We start from the raw sequence: 16,829 nt of genomic DNA, 5'->3' as shown, positions 1-16,829 counted from the left end.
TCTTTCTCCTCCTTCTTTCTTCTCTCCCTCTCTCCATCCCTCCCTTGACCTTCCTTTCCTCCCTCCCATTTCCTTCCTTCCTTCCTTCCTTCCTTCCTTCCTTCCTTCCTTCCTTCCTTCCTTCCTCCCTCCCTCCCTTCCTTCCTTCCTCCCTCCCTCCCTTCCTTCCTCCCTCCCTCGCTCCCTTCCTTCCTTCCTTCCTTCCTTCCTTCCTTCCTTCCTTCCTTCCTTCATCTTATTGCAGATTAACACTCCAGGATTATCAATTGCAGACATCCAACAGTTGAAACCAAATGGATTAGGGACAGTTTTTGTGAAGGGAAGACGAGCACAGCTCTCCCCATCTTCCTCCGAGGGGTACAGGATAAATTAAATTGATGAGTTTTTGATGGGGGAGGCTTTGCAGCAGCCTGCTGGACCACTCATTACCTGCCTGCTTATTTAGTACAAAGCCAGCATCTCTTGGGAGGCAAAAGTGCTGAAGGGACAACATCTGTCCTCTGTCTTGCAAACCGCCATTGTTGGAGGCAGGAAACAGGTCTGACAACTCCTACAGGACAATCTTTTATGTAGAAATACACAAAACCCATTTAAGAAAGCCTGAAATGCATAGCACTCTCACCCTCTCTCTCTTTCTCTCTCTCTCTCCTTCCCTCCTCCCTCTCTCTCTCTCCCTCCCTCCCTCCCTCAGAGTAACACTTTCTTTAATAGCTGAAGAACTGTTGTGAATATTGCTGTGTATGCAATATAGAAGCAATATTTCGATTCCAACACAAAGTCAAGCTCAGATCAAAGGAGACTTTTTTATTATTATTATTATTTTAAATTTGATTTATATGCCGCCCTTCTCCGGAGACGCAGGGCAGCTTACAGTGCGTTAAGCAATAGCCTTCATACTTTTGTATATTTTATACAAAGTCAGCTTATTGCCCCCACAAACTGGGTCCTCAATTTACCTACCTTAGAAAGGATGGAAGGCTGAGTCAACCTTGAGCCTGGCAAGATTTGAACTTACTTTAATTGCAGACAGCTGGTGTTAAATTACAATGCCTTTGTCTGCAGAGCTATCCAGGCTCTTAACTTTGGCAGAGAACGCTTGGACTTCGGTCGAGTCCAAGTCAAGGAATTCTCTGTTGTGAATCCTGCAGGATACACCTTATAACCAGTGTACATTTATACCAGTGTATAAAATTCAGTGTACATTTCATTTTCAAGGGCAAGTTGCACAGTTGTAGGCCAGTCACACAAGAATATGGTCTGCTAACGTTCAGCACTAAATTTGGTGCTAGATAAGAGTCACTGGAATTCAATATCAGTGGAATTCAAGGGGGTTGGACTTAGACCATTTGTGGCAATGTAATGATTCTAGACTGATGACTCACTTGATTCCACCCCCAGACTCTGCCTGCTCTTCCACAAAATCACAACTGCCAAATGAGTCTGGATCATTGCCATTCCTACTTAGGACAGAAGATCTGAAAAGTTAAATCTTCCAAGTTAAACCCATTTTGATCACGTCACCATGAGGAGGCTGGACATAAGTGTGAAAAAAGGTCATAAGTCACTTTTTCAGTGCTGCTGTAACTTCGAACGGTCACTATAGAAATGGTTGTATGTGTACTTTTATAACTTCTATTATAACTTCTATGTTTGTTTGAGCCATGCATTTGTTTTAGGCAATATCATGGGTTCTTTGAAGCCACAGTGAACTGCATGTGGACTGAAGGAGAGCTAAGAGCTGAAGAAATCAGGGTGTCCAGATTTCCTAAACCCTCAGGTGAGTTAGTAGCGAGGTGCTGAAACCACTATTTTCATAGTCAGAGCTGATTGAGCTACTAATTTTCTTCCTGGAGCTCTCCAAGGTCCTGACCGCTCTGTTTTGCTAGAGCTAAGATCTCCTTTGGCCAATCCTTGTGCGTATTTAACCATAGCTGGCTTCCGCGAGGGTTTCCCCAACATATAATTAACATATAATTGTTAATTAGATATTTCAACATCATTAGCCCACTCAAGTTAAATGTCCAGGCTTATAAGAGATATTAGATGCTAGCATCTGTTTTAACAAATTATGCTGTTCCAACAGATGCTACATCTGACTCATCTGGAAAGAATTTGAAGAAACCAGACCTTACAGAAAGATAGAAGGTATGCTTATGGAATCTAATATAGAGTTTTAACTAAAATGTTTCTTGACAATATGAATATCTACAGGTAGTCCTTGACTTACGACCATTCATTTAGTGGCCATTCAAACTCACAACACTGACAAAAATGACCATTGAAAACACTGAAAAACACTGAAAAAAAGGTTCATTTTTCACACTTATGACCACTGCAGAATCCCCATAATCACCTGATTAAAATTCAGAAGCTTGACAAATGATTCATAGTTATGATGGTTGCAGTGTCTCAGGGCCTGTGATCCCCTTTTGCGACTTTCTGACAAGCAAAATCAAGAGGGAAGTCAGATTCACTTAACAACCCTGTTACTTGCTTAACATCAGTGATTTGCTTAACAGTTGTGGCAAGAAAGGCCGTACAATGCGGGGGGGCGGGTGGAAACTCACTTAAGACATGTCTTGCTTTAGCAACAGAAGTTTTGGGCTCAATTGTGGTCTCATAACTCAAAGGCTAGTTTTAGATCTCTCTTAGATCTCTCTCTTTCTAAGAGTTATCCTGCCAGTCTGAAGGATGAGCTTCTAGGAAATTTATGGATCATCTTAGAACATCCAGCATTGCATGGACTGGAAAAGGGAGACGGACGTTCCAGAATGAACTGTTGAAATGTTCAATATTAAAAGGCTATCTATCCAGAATGTTAGGTTTTGTGAAACTCCATAGAAAATTTAATGGCAAGCATTATTTCCGTATTTCATATTCCTGCATCTGCTCCTGGGCTACTGACTTCAGCAGACACACAAACATCAACACCCAAGATGAAACTAATGTGGGATACCAGAAGAGCGGTCTGCTGGATGGGGCTATTGAGATAAACATTTTGCCCGAGGCCTCTTAGAAGCTTTGAAAAGTTTTGCCTTCCTTCCTTCCTTCTTTCTTTTTCTTTCTTTTCTTTGTTTCTTGCTTTCTCTCTCTCTCTCTCTCTCTCTCTCTCTCTCTCTCTCTCTCTCTCCTTCCTTCCTATCTACCTACAATTTTTAAAAGAATCACTTGAATGACATTTGGATAACTTTATGATAATAATTTTTAAACTTTGTATTTTGGGAGAAATATGTTCAGTTTTTTCTTCCTTCTTTCCTTCCTTCCTTCTTCCTACCTACCTACCAACCTACCTACCTACAATTTTTAAAAGAATCACTTGAATGACATTTGGATAACTTTATGATAATAATTTTTAATCTTTGTATTTTGGGAGAAATATGTTCAGTTTTTCCTTCCTTCCTTCCTTCCTTCCTTCCTTCCTTCCTTCCTTCCTTCCTTCCTTCCTTCTTTCCTTCCTTCCTTCCTTCCTTCCTTCCTTCCTCCTACCTACCTACCTACCTACCTACCTACCATTTTTAAAAGAATAACTTGAATGACATTTAAACAACTTTATGATAATAATCCAGGAAAGAATTTCTGATTCACCCTATTACACTGGAGGAGACAATAAATCTCACCATAGAGTTTCAGCCCTCTTTGTATGCCACGGTGATTTAAAGCCACTCATAACTTTCTCAAGGAAACACATTTTGGGATGCAATTTCCCATCCATTTAGGCCAAGTGAACTGGCAAGCTGAAGTAAAATCTATTTCATTGTATTGCAGTCTGGCACAGAGAGAGAGGTGGGTGTGAGGGCCCATCTGTTATGCGGGCTGCCCTCACACCTTGTAATTCAAATAGGCTCATCGTTTAAAAGCTGGTTTGTTTTTTGTTCATCGGCATTTCAAAATTATTTAGTGTTAAAATCCGCTTTTTCTTCTTTTCACAAGATTTGGAAATAATGAAAGAGCAGGGTGATGTTCTGACCTAGCTTCCCAATAGCAAGAAGCAGACTCCTTGTCCCGAAAAAAAACCCCTTTTTATTAAGTTACTGTGAATTCCTCTCATTCACATCCAGAAATTCTTTCAAGGGAGAATTTACAGTCACAGACCTTATCTGGCTTGGAGAGCTGCCAGGCTGATATCTTCAAAACTTGGCAAGAAGTCTCTGAGAGTCATGAACCAATTAAGCGAATGAATTGCCTCCTGCAAACTCCATTCCCCTTTCGCTCCTCTTTATTCCCTATGGGAGGGGCCATTCACTGCTACCTGTAGCTTTACTCCTGAGTCGACCCTTGTTCCTTAGCTGTTCCCTTCTCCTGGCAGCTCTGAACATGCACACACTGGGAACAGGCTCCAGCTGTTCTTCTGCCCCACTGATGTCCGACTCCGAAGGCAGCTGACAGTCAGGGGTGATGACTGTCAGACAGCCCTGGCCCCATCTCTGCCTCCATGCAGAGCACTCATCAGAGCCTTCCCCAGACTCCAGGACTGGCCCATGTCCCTCCCCAATCTCCTCACTGCCTGAGTCTGCCACCAGCTCCGCTGGCTGCTGGCGGGCCACAACAGGTAGACAAATAATCCCCTTTTGTAAGTAGCTGGCCAAAAGTAAATATGACAAAGAGAAGAAGCAATGTCAGAGAACGGCAGGGATGATCCTGAGCTAACAAGATGCTTCAGGAAGAAATAAATTATTCCAACATTTTAAAAGTGTGAATTCACCGGAGAATATAAATCCTTCCGTCCTCCACCATTCTGTCAGAACCACAGAAGCTGCTTGGATGAGAAGCGAAACAGTCTCCAAGGAAAAACAAAGTCTCAGTTGCTTTTTTTGAAAAAAAGAATCTTTGAGAGAACCAGCCTGAAGCCAACAGGAAAGCAAGAGAAGGAAGTGTCAGTTATGAGGAAGAGAATGACGGATGGCTTTAATTGTGAATTGACTTTAAGTAAGTTCTTATTGACCTGAAATGGTCATCCTTTTTCCTTGTTTGACTGCCAACTGGCTGATTCTGCATGATTTATAAACTCCGCCAGATTCTCTCTTTGGTTCGTACATTTGTCCTCTGTTCCACCTTAAATCCTTTTCAGATGATGGATGCTTAAACTACATTTGTTACCTAACAGATGTTTGATTAGTAAACTCCCCTCCAGAGAGAGAGAGAGACCCTGGTTAATAATTAAAGGAAATGTGGGATGGAGGCTTGATACTATTTGCATATTGAATATAATTATTGCACTGGTTCAAGATTAGCTATAATTCAATTACAGTCGTCCAAGTTTGTCCTTCTTCAAACAACTACATCAATGATGAGGCACGTTTATACACTCTTTGAAACTTCACTTGCACTGCACCTTACACAATATCTTTGTCCAGTTCCTCTAATCTGAACGATCCTTTAGAACAAGTGTCAAACAGTCAGGGCAATTTATAATTTCAAGCAGCATAAAAAGATGAGCAAGGAACTAGAGGAATAGTCACAATGATGAAAAATGTGACTGGTAAATTAAAATCCAAATAATAAAGCCATTGGCTCCTAAAGATCAGAGTAAAATAAATGTTTTTTTTTTAATGTCTTCTACAAAGATATTGGAGGTTTTAAAGAAGAGGTTGGACAACTATTTGTCTGAAATAAGATAGGGTCTCCTGCTTGAGCAGGGGGTTGGACTAGAAGACCTCCCAGGTCCCTTCCAACTCTATTCTTCTGTTAAGAAGTCTCTAATTCAGGATGGTTTCAAACTTATTTTCTCAGAGGCAAAAAAAAAAAAAGACTTTAAAAGACTTATTTTACTCTGTATCATCCTTAAAATAAAGGTAAAGGTTCCCCTCACACATATGTGCTAGTCATTCCTGACTCTAGGGGGCGATGCTCATCTCTGTTTCTAAGCTGAAAAACCAGCGCTGTCTGAAGACGTCTCCATGGTCATGTGGCCGGCATGACTAAACGCCAAAGGCGCACAGCACGCTGTTACCTTCCCACCAAAGGTGGTCCCTATTTTTCTACTTGCATTTTTTTTTTACGTGCTTTCGAACTGCTAGGCTGGCAGAAGCTGGGACAAGTAACGGGAGCTCACCCTGTTATGTGGCACTAGGGATTCGAACCACTGAACTGTCGTCCTTTCGATCGACAACCTCAGAGTCTTAGCCACTGAGCCATCGCATCCCTGGCGTATCATCCTTAGCCGTATCTAAATTATCTTGGCTGACCTCAAAATGGCTAAGTGGAATCTAAACTTCTTGTGGCTTGGAAAGGAAAGAAGACCATTGTGAAATTCCAGATTTGCTGGCTAGACTGGGAAATCCAAATTTCATGGGAAAAGGCTGTTGACTTTTTAAAAAAAGACCCTATGGGTCACCAGGAGCCAACTTCCACTGAGGGTGATGTTATTCTTGTATGCTAAGTTTGCAATGTATGGCTGTGAAAGTTGGACCATAAGGAAGGCTGAGCGTCAAAGAATCGAGGCCTTTGAACTATGGTGCCGGAGAAGACTCCTGCGAGTCCCTTGGACTGTAAGGTGATCAAACCAGTCAGTCCTAGAGTCCTGACTGCTCTTTAGAAGGCCAGATCCTGAAGATGAAACTCAAATACTTTGGCCACCTAATGAGAAGGAAGGACTCACTGGAGAAGAGCGTAATGCTGGGAAAGATTGAGGACAAAAGAAGAAGGGGACGGCAGAGAACGAGGTGGCTGGATGGAGTCACTGAAGCAGTCGGTATGAACTTAAATGGACTCCAGGGAATGGTAGAGGACAGGAAGGCCTGGGGGAAAGTTGTCCATGGGGTCGCGATGGGTCAGACACGACTTCGCAACTAACAACAGCAACAACAAAGGTTGAAGAATATAGTGGTAATAAAAAAAGATTTTCCCAGTGAAGAACAATTTTTATTCCCTGCAGTTAGAAATCAAGTCACTTTCTATGTTCAGAGCCCCAATCAATCTTGTTTCATTCTATATTGTAAGGGGATATTTGGAAACGTTATTCATTTGTAGAGTGAAAGTCCCAACGTCGTAAATCTGGATTGCATTAAAACACACACTGTGTACAGTACACCCTAATCTTGGCAGCACAAATGAGCATTCATCCACCTCCCCTTTTCTGGTCTATTCCACTTCAAAGATCAGTTAAATGTTAGGCATAAAAACCCAAATATGTTCACTAACCCGAAAGAGTAGATTGCAATTTTTTTAAAAGAAATCTCTTTTATTTATATCAAGTTGGACAGCAAGTAATTGGATGGGGAAGGAATATGATTGGATTTTGCACAAACATAAAAAGCCTGATTTTCCTTTTGCATGGATGGGCTCCATTTCTTTTTTTTATTACCCAGAACTCTGTTCAGGATTCCTTCCTTAACTTATCACTTTCTCGACAATCAGCTCTCTAGGCTAAGCATTTCTAAAATATCTTATTACCTCGTGTTGCAGTCTTCAAGTAAAAAATTTGATCAAGGGGGGTAGATGGGTTGGAAACATGTGGAAGAAGCCTTCCTTCTGCAGTGAATAGACAAGATCTAGAATGATGATGGATGATGATGAAGATAATGATGGTGTTGATGATACCTATATATTCATTTGAACCGCCTGGATTCCTGATTTATTGTGGCTGACGATCTATTTTCTTCTGAAGACAACTGTTGTGACCAAGGCCCAAGTAGTGATTACCAAACACAATTCAGCCCTCAACAAACTTATTTTATTAAAACAGCTGAGAATTAATTCATCCTCAGCTTAGTCCAAAACAAAATTCTTCATAACTAGTCCGTCGGCCTTATCACCAACCTTTGATGTCTTTGGCAACCTGCCAAAGGCTTTTCTTGGCAAAAAGTTCAAGAGACACTGACAAGTGCTTCAACGTGGCGCCATGGGTTGGTCCTTTGTTGTTTTTACGGCGGCCCGGCGGCCCAGATCTAAGTACTCCGTGGGCTAGACCCAGCCCCCAGGCCTTGAGTTTGGTACCCTTGCTCAGTGGTGAAATCCAAATTTCTGTGGGCGTGGCTTGGTGGGCATGGCTTGGTGGGCGTGGCAGGGGAAGGATACTGCAAAATCTCCATTCCCACCCCACTCCAGGGGAAGGATACTGCAAAATCTCCATTCCCACCCCACTCCAGGGGAAGGATACTGCAAAATCTCCATTGCCACCCCACTCCAGGGGAAGGATACTGCAAAATCTCCATTCCCACCCCACTCCAGGGGAAGGATACTGCAAAATCTCCATTCCCACCCCACTCCAGGAGAAGGATACTGCAAAATCTCCATTCCAACCCTGCTCCTGGGGAAGGATACTGCAAAATCTCCATTCCCACCCCACTCTGGGGCCAGCCAGAGGTGGTATTTGCCGCTTCTCCAAACTACTCAAAATTTCCACTGATGGTTCTCTGAACTGTTCAAAATTTCCGCTACCAGTTCTCCAGAACCTGTCAGAACCTGCTGGATTTCACCCCTGGTATCACTGTCACATGTTTCATCCATAATTGCATAGTTGTGATGGCCAAGTCACAATATTTCATGATTTTTTTCTAGTTCTTTTTCTTTGACTCTGGAATCTCCTGGTACAGCGATATCAATAAATTGTACGTTTCAGTTTTCAACAACTGTGATGTCTGGCATGTTGTGTTCCAAATGATGATCCGTCTGTATTATTATTATTATTATTATTATTATTATTATTATTATTATTATTTTGGCTTTCTTGAGGGCAGGAAAAGAAACAATGGATAGAAACTAATCGACCAGAGAAGAAACCTGAAATTAAGGCGAACCTTCCTAACAGTGAGGATAATTAACCAGTGGAACAGCTTCAGAAATAGTGGAGGCTCCATCATTGGATGTTTTAAAGAAGAGTCTACATAGTCACTTGCCTGAAATGTTATAAGGTCCCCTGCTTGAGCAGGAGGTTGGACTAGAAGATCTCCAAGGTCCCTTCCAGCTTTAGCCTGATTACTAACTACCTTGCCGTTTAGGAGATGCTCTTCCTATCTGATGCCCAACCCTTCTATAGGTTACATCCTCTTCTAGTCATTCAACATCTATAGAACTCGACATGTTAGGGAAGGTATGGTGCAGCATTCATTACTTTATTTCATAAAATACGGGCAATTTTCTCCAATTGCATGACTTTGCAGTCTTCTTTACACCGAGCTCTCCGCCTCTTATCTTGCAACCCTGGCAACGTTTTTAGCTTGTTGATAAAAAGAAAAAACACCTGTTCATTAACTTTTCCTGTGATTCTTAGCCATTAAGAGGGTGACCCCCGTTGTTTTGTAAAAACAGCCTGTCTCCTGCTTCTTTTGAACCTTGTCTGTTAGCAGAGAAGGAGGAAGGGATGTGATTAAAATAAATTTGCCTTTATTTTGCAGATTGCACGTCTCTGTCATCAGTCTATCCACAGAGGATGTGCACCCTGTGCAAAGGAGCAAGGCCTCCAGACTTCAATGTCTCTCATGCTTAGTTTGGCTTGAGAAGACATATTCCTTCTCTGCTCTCCATTTAGATATCTCTTAATACATTAAAAAAATTATCTTTCCCCCTCCTTCTGATGCCTCAGTTTCTCTCTCTGCTTTTTCAGAGTAACGGCCTGTAACGGCCAGTTCAGGTGCCCATTTTACATTGTCAAAGTGAATGATTTTTTTAAAAAAATGATTAATTGGCTCAATGTATTTCAATATATGAGGGATGTGATGGCTCAGTGGCTAAGATGCTGATCTTGTCAATCGAAAGGTTGTCAGTTCAGGGATTCGAATCCCTAGTGCTGGGTAACGGGGTGACTTGTCCCAGCTTCTGCAAACCTAGCAATTCGAAAGCACGTAAAAAAAATGCAAGTAGAAAAATAGGGACCACCTTTGGGGGGAAGGGAACAGCGTTCCATGTGCCTTCGGCGGTGAGTCACGCCGGCCACATGACCATGGAGACGTCTTCAGACAGCACTGGCTCTTTGGCTTAGAAAGAGAGATGAGCACCGTCCCCTAGAGCAAGAAACGATTAACACGCATGTGCAGGGGAACCTTGACCTTATTTCAAGTATGGAGTAAATTAATCACAGATTTTTTAAAAAAGAGAGAAATCCTTCTGTTTTGCTTTTTTAAAGCTTCTGCTATTTTCATCATTTTCTCATTTTGTCCCATTACCAAAAAAAAAACCCTTTGAAGGCCATGTTTTAGAGTTGTGTTGCACAAACTTGGTCCTTGGAGGATGTATGGGCCTTAACTCCCAGAATTCCCCAGCCAGCATGACTGACTGGAGAATTCTGGGAGTTAAAGTCTGTGAATCTTCCAGGGGGCCAAGATTAAGAAACACTGCTGTAGAACGTTTTTTTCCCTACCACACAAAATGAATGTGAAGTTTTGCCTAATATAGAGGTGGTTGTGTTAGAAAACCTTACTGCAAAATCTGACAAGTACACCAGCGGTGGGTTTCAAAAATTTTTACTATCAGTTCCGTGGGTGCGGCTTGGTGGGCATGGCATGGCTTAGTGGGCGTGGCTTGTGGGCGTGGCATGGGAAGGATACTGTAAAATCTCCATTCCCACCCCATTCCAGGGGAAGGATACTGCAAAATCCCTATTTCCTCCCAATCATCTGGGATTCAAGAGGCAGAGAATAGATGGGGGTGGGGCCAGTCAGAATTTTTACTACTAGTTCTCTGAACTACTCAAAGTTTCCGCTACCAGTTCTCCAGAACTGGTCAGAACCTGATGCAACTCACCTCTGAAGTACACGTACAAAAGGAGATTTACTTTTTTAGATCCAAAAAAAATTGCATTAAGCACTTGGTATTAAAATATAGTAAATATCATCTCTTCTGAGTCCCAGGGCCATCAAGGAGGCATGAAGGTTGCCCATATCCCAGAACAGAATAACAGAGTTGGAAGGGACCTTGGAGGTCTTCTAGTCCAACCCCTTGCTTAGGCAGGAAACCCTACACCACTTCAGACAAATGGCTATCCAACCTCTTCTTTAAAACTTTCAATGTTGGAGCATTCACAACTTCTGGAGGCAAGTTGTTCCACTGATTAATTGTTCTCACTGTCAGGCAATTTCTCCATAGTTCAAAGTTGTTTCTCTCCTTGATTAGTTTCCATCTGTTGCTTCTTGTCCTGCCTTCAGATGCTTTGGAGAATAGCTTGACTCCCTCTTCTTTGTGGCAGCCCCTGAGATATTGGAACACTGCTATTATGTCATCCCTGGTCCTTCTTTTCATTCAACTAGACATACCCAGTTCCTGCAACCATTCTTCATATGTTTTAGCCCCCACCCCTCTTATCATCTTTGTTGCTCTTCTCTGCACTCTTTCTAGAGTCTTCACATCTAGAGTTTTTACATCGTGGCAACCAAAACTAAATGCAGTATTCCAAGTGTGGCCTTACCATATAGTCTAAACAAATTTCTCAGTCTGTTCCTAAGAACTTTTTAAAAAAAACCCTGAAACATTCATTCACTTCTGCTGACCAATATTTCGTCAATTTTTCTCACTATCAAACAAACTCTGATCATAATTCACTTTCTTTATTAAACTTCTAATGGTTTTCCTCATCTTCTCAAAAGGAAAAGCAATTTTTGCAGTTCAGTAAATGAGACATATTTCACTGTTCCTCATTTTTCAAAGTAGAATAGTAGCTGGGATTTTTCAGGTATGTTATGAACCCATTATCCCTTTGAAGACACGTAGCACAATCTTCTGAAGCTCCAATACATTCTGTGATTTCAACTCCTGTGGAAGCGGGTGTGGGTTTGAGGTCTTTCATTGCAAACAGGGAAGGAAATTAGATTCCCACCCCTCCCTGCCCTTTCCCAGTTGCCAAGTAACAAATAAACTGTTATTTAATTCCGTCACTTCCATTTTCCATAAAACCTGCTTTTTCCAGTTCAGAAGGAACAGGGGAAAACAGCTGATAATCCACTGATAAGTGTCAAATCCCTCTATAAAATGGAATTTGCATTATATTCATTGGCAAGTGATATTGAAGATAACTGCATTTTATGCTGAAGGATATGCTGGACAATTCAAGTGGAATTGAACCAAGGGACTAAGCAACTTTCATCATAGGCACTAAATCATGGTACAAAAGTGTGCTGGAATAATGTATTTTTTTTTTCCAGCTGTGTTCTCATGATAACTCAACATCAGCCTATGAGTGAAACAGCCTTACATTACCTTTAACTTATAGAATAATACTTGCCCCCCATTTTCCAACATTGTCCAACAGCTTATGCAATGTCTGCTAGCCATTGTTACCTACCCATATTTTCCCGAAAATAAGCCCTTCCCTGAAAATAAACCCTCCCCAAAAATAAGCCCTTCCCTGGAAATATTTAAATACATGAGCAGCTGGTCTCTGCCATTTCCTCTGGTTAGGCTTAGGGAGACAGAGCTCAAAATCAGGTAAGATGGCAAGAGGAGCCCCGTCTTGCTCCACGCCCTCCAAAATAATAAGACCTCCCTGAAAATAAGGCCAAGTGCTTATTTTGGGGTTCAAAAAAAATATAAGACAGGGTCTTATTTTCAGGGAAACACGGTATTACTTTTGAAAAGTTCTGATCACCAAGAACAGAATTGGTAAAGAGGTTGAGCAGCAGAACAGCAAATCCCATACCAGTAGACTTTTTTGCTGACTCAGGGATGGATACACATACAGCATTTTAACTCATAGAGGTTGCATTTGTCACCTTACATTTATTTGGGATGGTGTGCTTGGGGTTAGTATTTCTAAGTGAGTCAACAGCAAATGGTAATCTTTCTTTGGCTAAGCCAACTCCATCATTGACCAAACTTTGAAAAGCCTCTCTGATAACATTTGTTTTTGATGCATTTGTTCTTTCATACACCTGCTGAGTATGGGGAAGAAAAAAACAATGACGCTCAGTGGCAGAAATGGCATTTATTGGAGAATGTTAAAAGACAGCAATGAGACCATCATTATGGGTGCCATTGGAAGAGGAGAAGGATCAGGGAGGGGGAGAGAAAAGGGGGAGAAAAAAAAGAAGGGGTGGAGGAGAAAGGGGAAGGGGAAGGAGAAAGAGAAGAAGGAGAGGGAGAAAGAAGAGGTGGAGGAGAAGGGAAAAGGAAGGGGAAGGAGAAAGAGAAGAAGGAGAGGGAGAAAGAAGTGGTGGGGAGAACGGTAAGGGGGAGAAGGGGAAGGCGAAAGGGAAGGGGAAGGGGAAGGGGAAAGGAGAAGGAGAAGGAGAAGGAGAAGGAGAAGGAGAAGGAGAAGGAGAAGGAGAAGGAGAAGGAGAAGGAGAAGGAGAAGGAGAAGGAGAATGATATCCACAGACTAGCTGGAAGTCATTCACTATTATTAGATAAGTTTTAAGTGATAAGATCCTCCACTATTTTACCATCAACTACAGTATTCTGGTCATTCTGGATACTCCTGGCTGTCAGCCTGAAATTATTACAGCAGCCAGCAAATCCATTCCCTAATTTGCACTAATTTCCAGTCAACTCTTGTTTAACCAGGTTGGATCATACACTTCCACAAACATCCAGAGTGGCTTCCCATGGCAGATAAGCTCAATGTCCAAATGTTACTTCTAAATATTCCTTAAAGGCTTTGGGGTACAAGAATGTGGTGAGGTGACTTCCTTCTTTATTGCATTCTTACTGGTTAAGAGAAATACCCTGTGGGTATCAATCTGCCTATTGCTTTGCCACGTGCCTTATTCCACAATCACAGGATTACTTTGTCTTGAAGTCCATCAAAAGCCCCAAAGTTGCACGAGTAAAGTTACACAATTTACAAATGAAAGCGGTACGATCACAGCACTGTTTTGTTAAACATGTATGCTCTCTCTTCGGCAAATGCCCCCTTAACTCAAATCAAATCAAGTTTTTATGATGATGATGATGATCATAGACCGGCATAAAATTTCCCCCCACCCCCTAAAATGGCTACAACTCTCACATCAAGATTTAAACATGCGTAGCATAAATTATCAATAGCATTTAATAAAATCATTTGATCAGTACCAAAGATGCTTTAAAGAATCAAACATAGTGCCATGCAAACACATTGCAAACAGATCTGGTTTTTTAAGCATTAGAGCATGTTTATGTAGGTGGATGTATATATTGTCCCTTTGCCTGTATTCACAGGAGAATAAGGAACTGTCCTCTTTATTCCTATTGATGGATATAACTGTTCGTTTCTAAAATGCACTGAGTTTTAGCAAACAATCAGGGTTCACTAGCTAGACCAACAACCTCATTACGTGTCCGTGACAACTCTTGTACAATTCGCCCAGAATAGTGGATGGTAAATTATAGCCACTCAAACTATAGGCAGTCACGGTATTATTCATTGCCTCATGCAATTATTTAAACACCATTCGCTCGTTCTAAAATCTAAAGTATCTCTCATCCATAACCTAAGTATAAATCAACCAACTGAAGGAAAGAAGGAACAGGTAAGCATTTTGATTTAACAGATATCCAATACAATCTGGCTGAACGTAAAAAAAATATATCAAGGCATTGCACGTATTTTTCATTAGAGTTAAGAAGTTGTTGGTTTAAAACAGTCTTTAAGGCAATTGGTCATAAGAACGAACTATCTACGCTCCGGTCCGTGCATGAAACACACTCCAGCAAAGCTTCACCTTTTTGAGATCATTTTTTGAAGCACATTGTCCATTGCAAGAACATTAGCACAACAGGCAAGATTTTACAAGCTATACATCAACGTCACATGGAAAGCAAGAGAAAAATTGAGCTGAAACCAATAGATAGATGATAGATAGATGATAGATAGATAGATAGATAGATAGATAGATAGATAGATAGATAGATAGATAGAAAGAAAGAAATATAGGTTCCCCAGAGCTAATAAATATCACAGGATTATCATCTCCATGGGTGGGATTTTCCTGAAAGGTATGCTTTATGGATTTCTTGCTAAAAAATCTTACACCAATGTTTTAACCGGTATCTGTACAGCATAGTTAGTTCAACAGAGAACATTATTGCTTTTTTTCCCCTTTCAGATGGCTGGAGAGAGAATCTCAGATTTCCAAATTCTCAGCCTAAATGAAGCCCATTATTTGTATTTGGGAGGCTCTAGATTTGAAGGATGTGCCAACTCGGTTTTATTTTATCTTATTTTTATTTTTGCGTGCCGAAACGGAGCTTCAGTGAAGTCCAAAGTGAGGCAAATTGAAAAGGGCCGGACAGATTCCCAATCAGCTGCCTTTCTCAAAGTGGTGCCCAAGTTACTTCCAGAGAGGAGAAAAATGGACCATCAGTTCTTCCTTCAGGGAGAAAATGGGTGGGATTGACCTCGTGATAAAAGTTGCACTTGAGAAAGGGAAGCAGGTGATACGACCCGGCTTTGGTCTGCCTGTGGAGAGCCAGAATTTCAGAAACCAGAAAGCCTCTTAGGGATATCTCCAGGAAGGCATTACAAGTGGCACCCTCTGCCAGGGAGATCGCCCCACTCTCAGCCATCCTTCAAAAGCCTGGGAACTCAATTGCTTGAGAAGGGGAGAGAGAAGGAGAGAGAGGGAGGGAGGGAGGGGGAGAGAGAGAAAGAGAGAGGGAGGGAGGGAGAAGGGGAGAGAGAGAAGGGAGGAGACAGAAAGAGAGAGATGGGGAGAGAGAGGGAAAGAGGGAGAGAGGGAGAGAGAAAGAGGGAGGGAGAGAGGGAGAGAGAGGGAAAGAGAGAGGGAGAGGGAGAAAGAGAGAGGTAGAGAAAGAAGAGAGAGAGAGAGAGAGAGAGATGCATGCAATTCTGCTGCCTTACCTTGATCTGGTCCAGCGTAGCTTTTGAGGTGGCTTCCGTCCACTGCAAGAACGAGAGAAATTACAGCCAATTCCCCGTGAATCATCCTAAACGACAGAGTGAGCTTCGTGGCTTAGCCTTCTTGCTGCCTCCGGTATGTGACAGCTGCCGGCTAGCTTTGGAACAAGCGTGTCCCATTCTGCTGTTTTCTGCAGGGGGAGCAGTCGGCGAGAAGATCCAGCAGCAGAAGAAAGGCAGAAATGCAAGGAGGGGGCGTGGGAGAAAGCCATTGCCAAGAAGAGGGCTGAGAAAGGAATATACCATGCGATTTCTCTCTCCATCTTCTCCTGAAGGATGGGAGGGGGGGAAGGCTGGGCTTCTCTTTTTCTTCCAAGTTACTTTTCCACAATCCAGACAGAACGCCGGAAAACCCAGGCGCTCTGGAGTCTCTTTCAAAAAAAATAAAATAAAATAAAATTCAATAAATCTTATTTGGCCATCGTGACTTGGGAAGGCAGGGAGGTGGGGAACACGTTTCTACATCTTGGCCCTTACGGGCTCATCTGAAAGTCCTCAAAAGCTATCACTGCTTTATAGCTGGGGGTCCTGGATTAGAGAGAACAGGGTTTAAACTTGGGGCATGCTAGTTAGTGCCAGCTTGAAAGGCATAATAGTGGCAGATGAAGCTAGTGAAGCGAAGGAGCAGGAGAGACATCAGGGATGGGTTCTAATTTTTTTTTACTACCGGTTCTGTAGACGTGGCTTATTTTGTGAGCGTGGCTTGATGGTCATTTTTTTTTTAATTTGATTTATATGCCGCCCTTCTCCGGAGACTCAGGGCGGCTTACAATGCGTTAAGCAATAGCCTTCATCCTTTTGTATATTTATACAAAGTCATGACAATTATTTAGGATTTAGCAGAGGTGCTGGTCTACCAGGCTTTTAACTGCTTGCAGAGCTGTACCGATATACCCATTTATTTTTGCAGGCACTGGTCTACCCATTTATTTTTTGCAGGCACTGGTCTACTCATGTATTTTTGCAGGCACTGATCTACTCATCTATTTTTACAGTTACCGGTCTACTCATTTGTTTTCTTTTAACACTGATCAGCTGTAGGGCGGCCCTTTGAAGCCCTGGC

At 42.1% G+C, this 16,829-nt stretch overlaps 1 protein-coding gene across 1 annotated transcript in view; it reads right to left on the bottom strand.

Annotated features, from left to right (window-relative positions):
• The window catches only part of RASGEF1A (RasGEF domain family member 1A), a 260,770-nt gene extending 244,970 nt beyond the window's left edge, over positions 1–15,800 (bottom strand). The window contains exon 1 of the mRNA XM_034424908.3: positions 15,710–15,800. The gene's annotated coding sequence lies outside the window, so the exon portion shown is untranslated. The remainder of the gene's footprint in view (positions 1–15,709) is intronic.
• Between the last annotated feature and the right edge of the window lie 1,029 nt (positions 15,801–16,829).

Source organism: Pantherophis guttatus, chromosome 6 (assembly GCF_059756535.1).
Source record: "Pantherophis guttatus breed Tessera chromosome 6, ASM5975653v1, whole genome shotgun sequence".
Lineage (NCBI taxonomy): Eukaryota > Metazoa > Chordata > Lepidosauria > Squamata > Colubridae > Pantherophis > Pantherophis guttatus.
The sequence above is the reverse complement of the archived record's forward strand: the minus strand, read 5'-3'. Positions and strand labels throughout refer to the sequence as shown.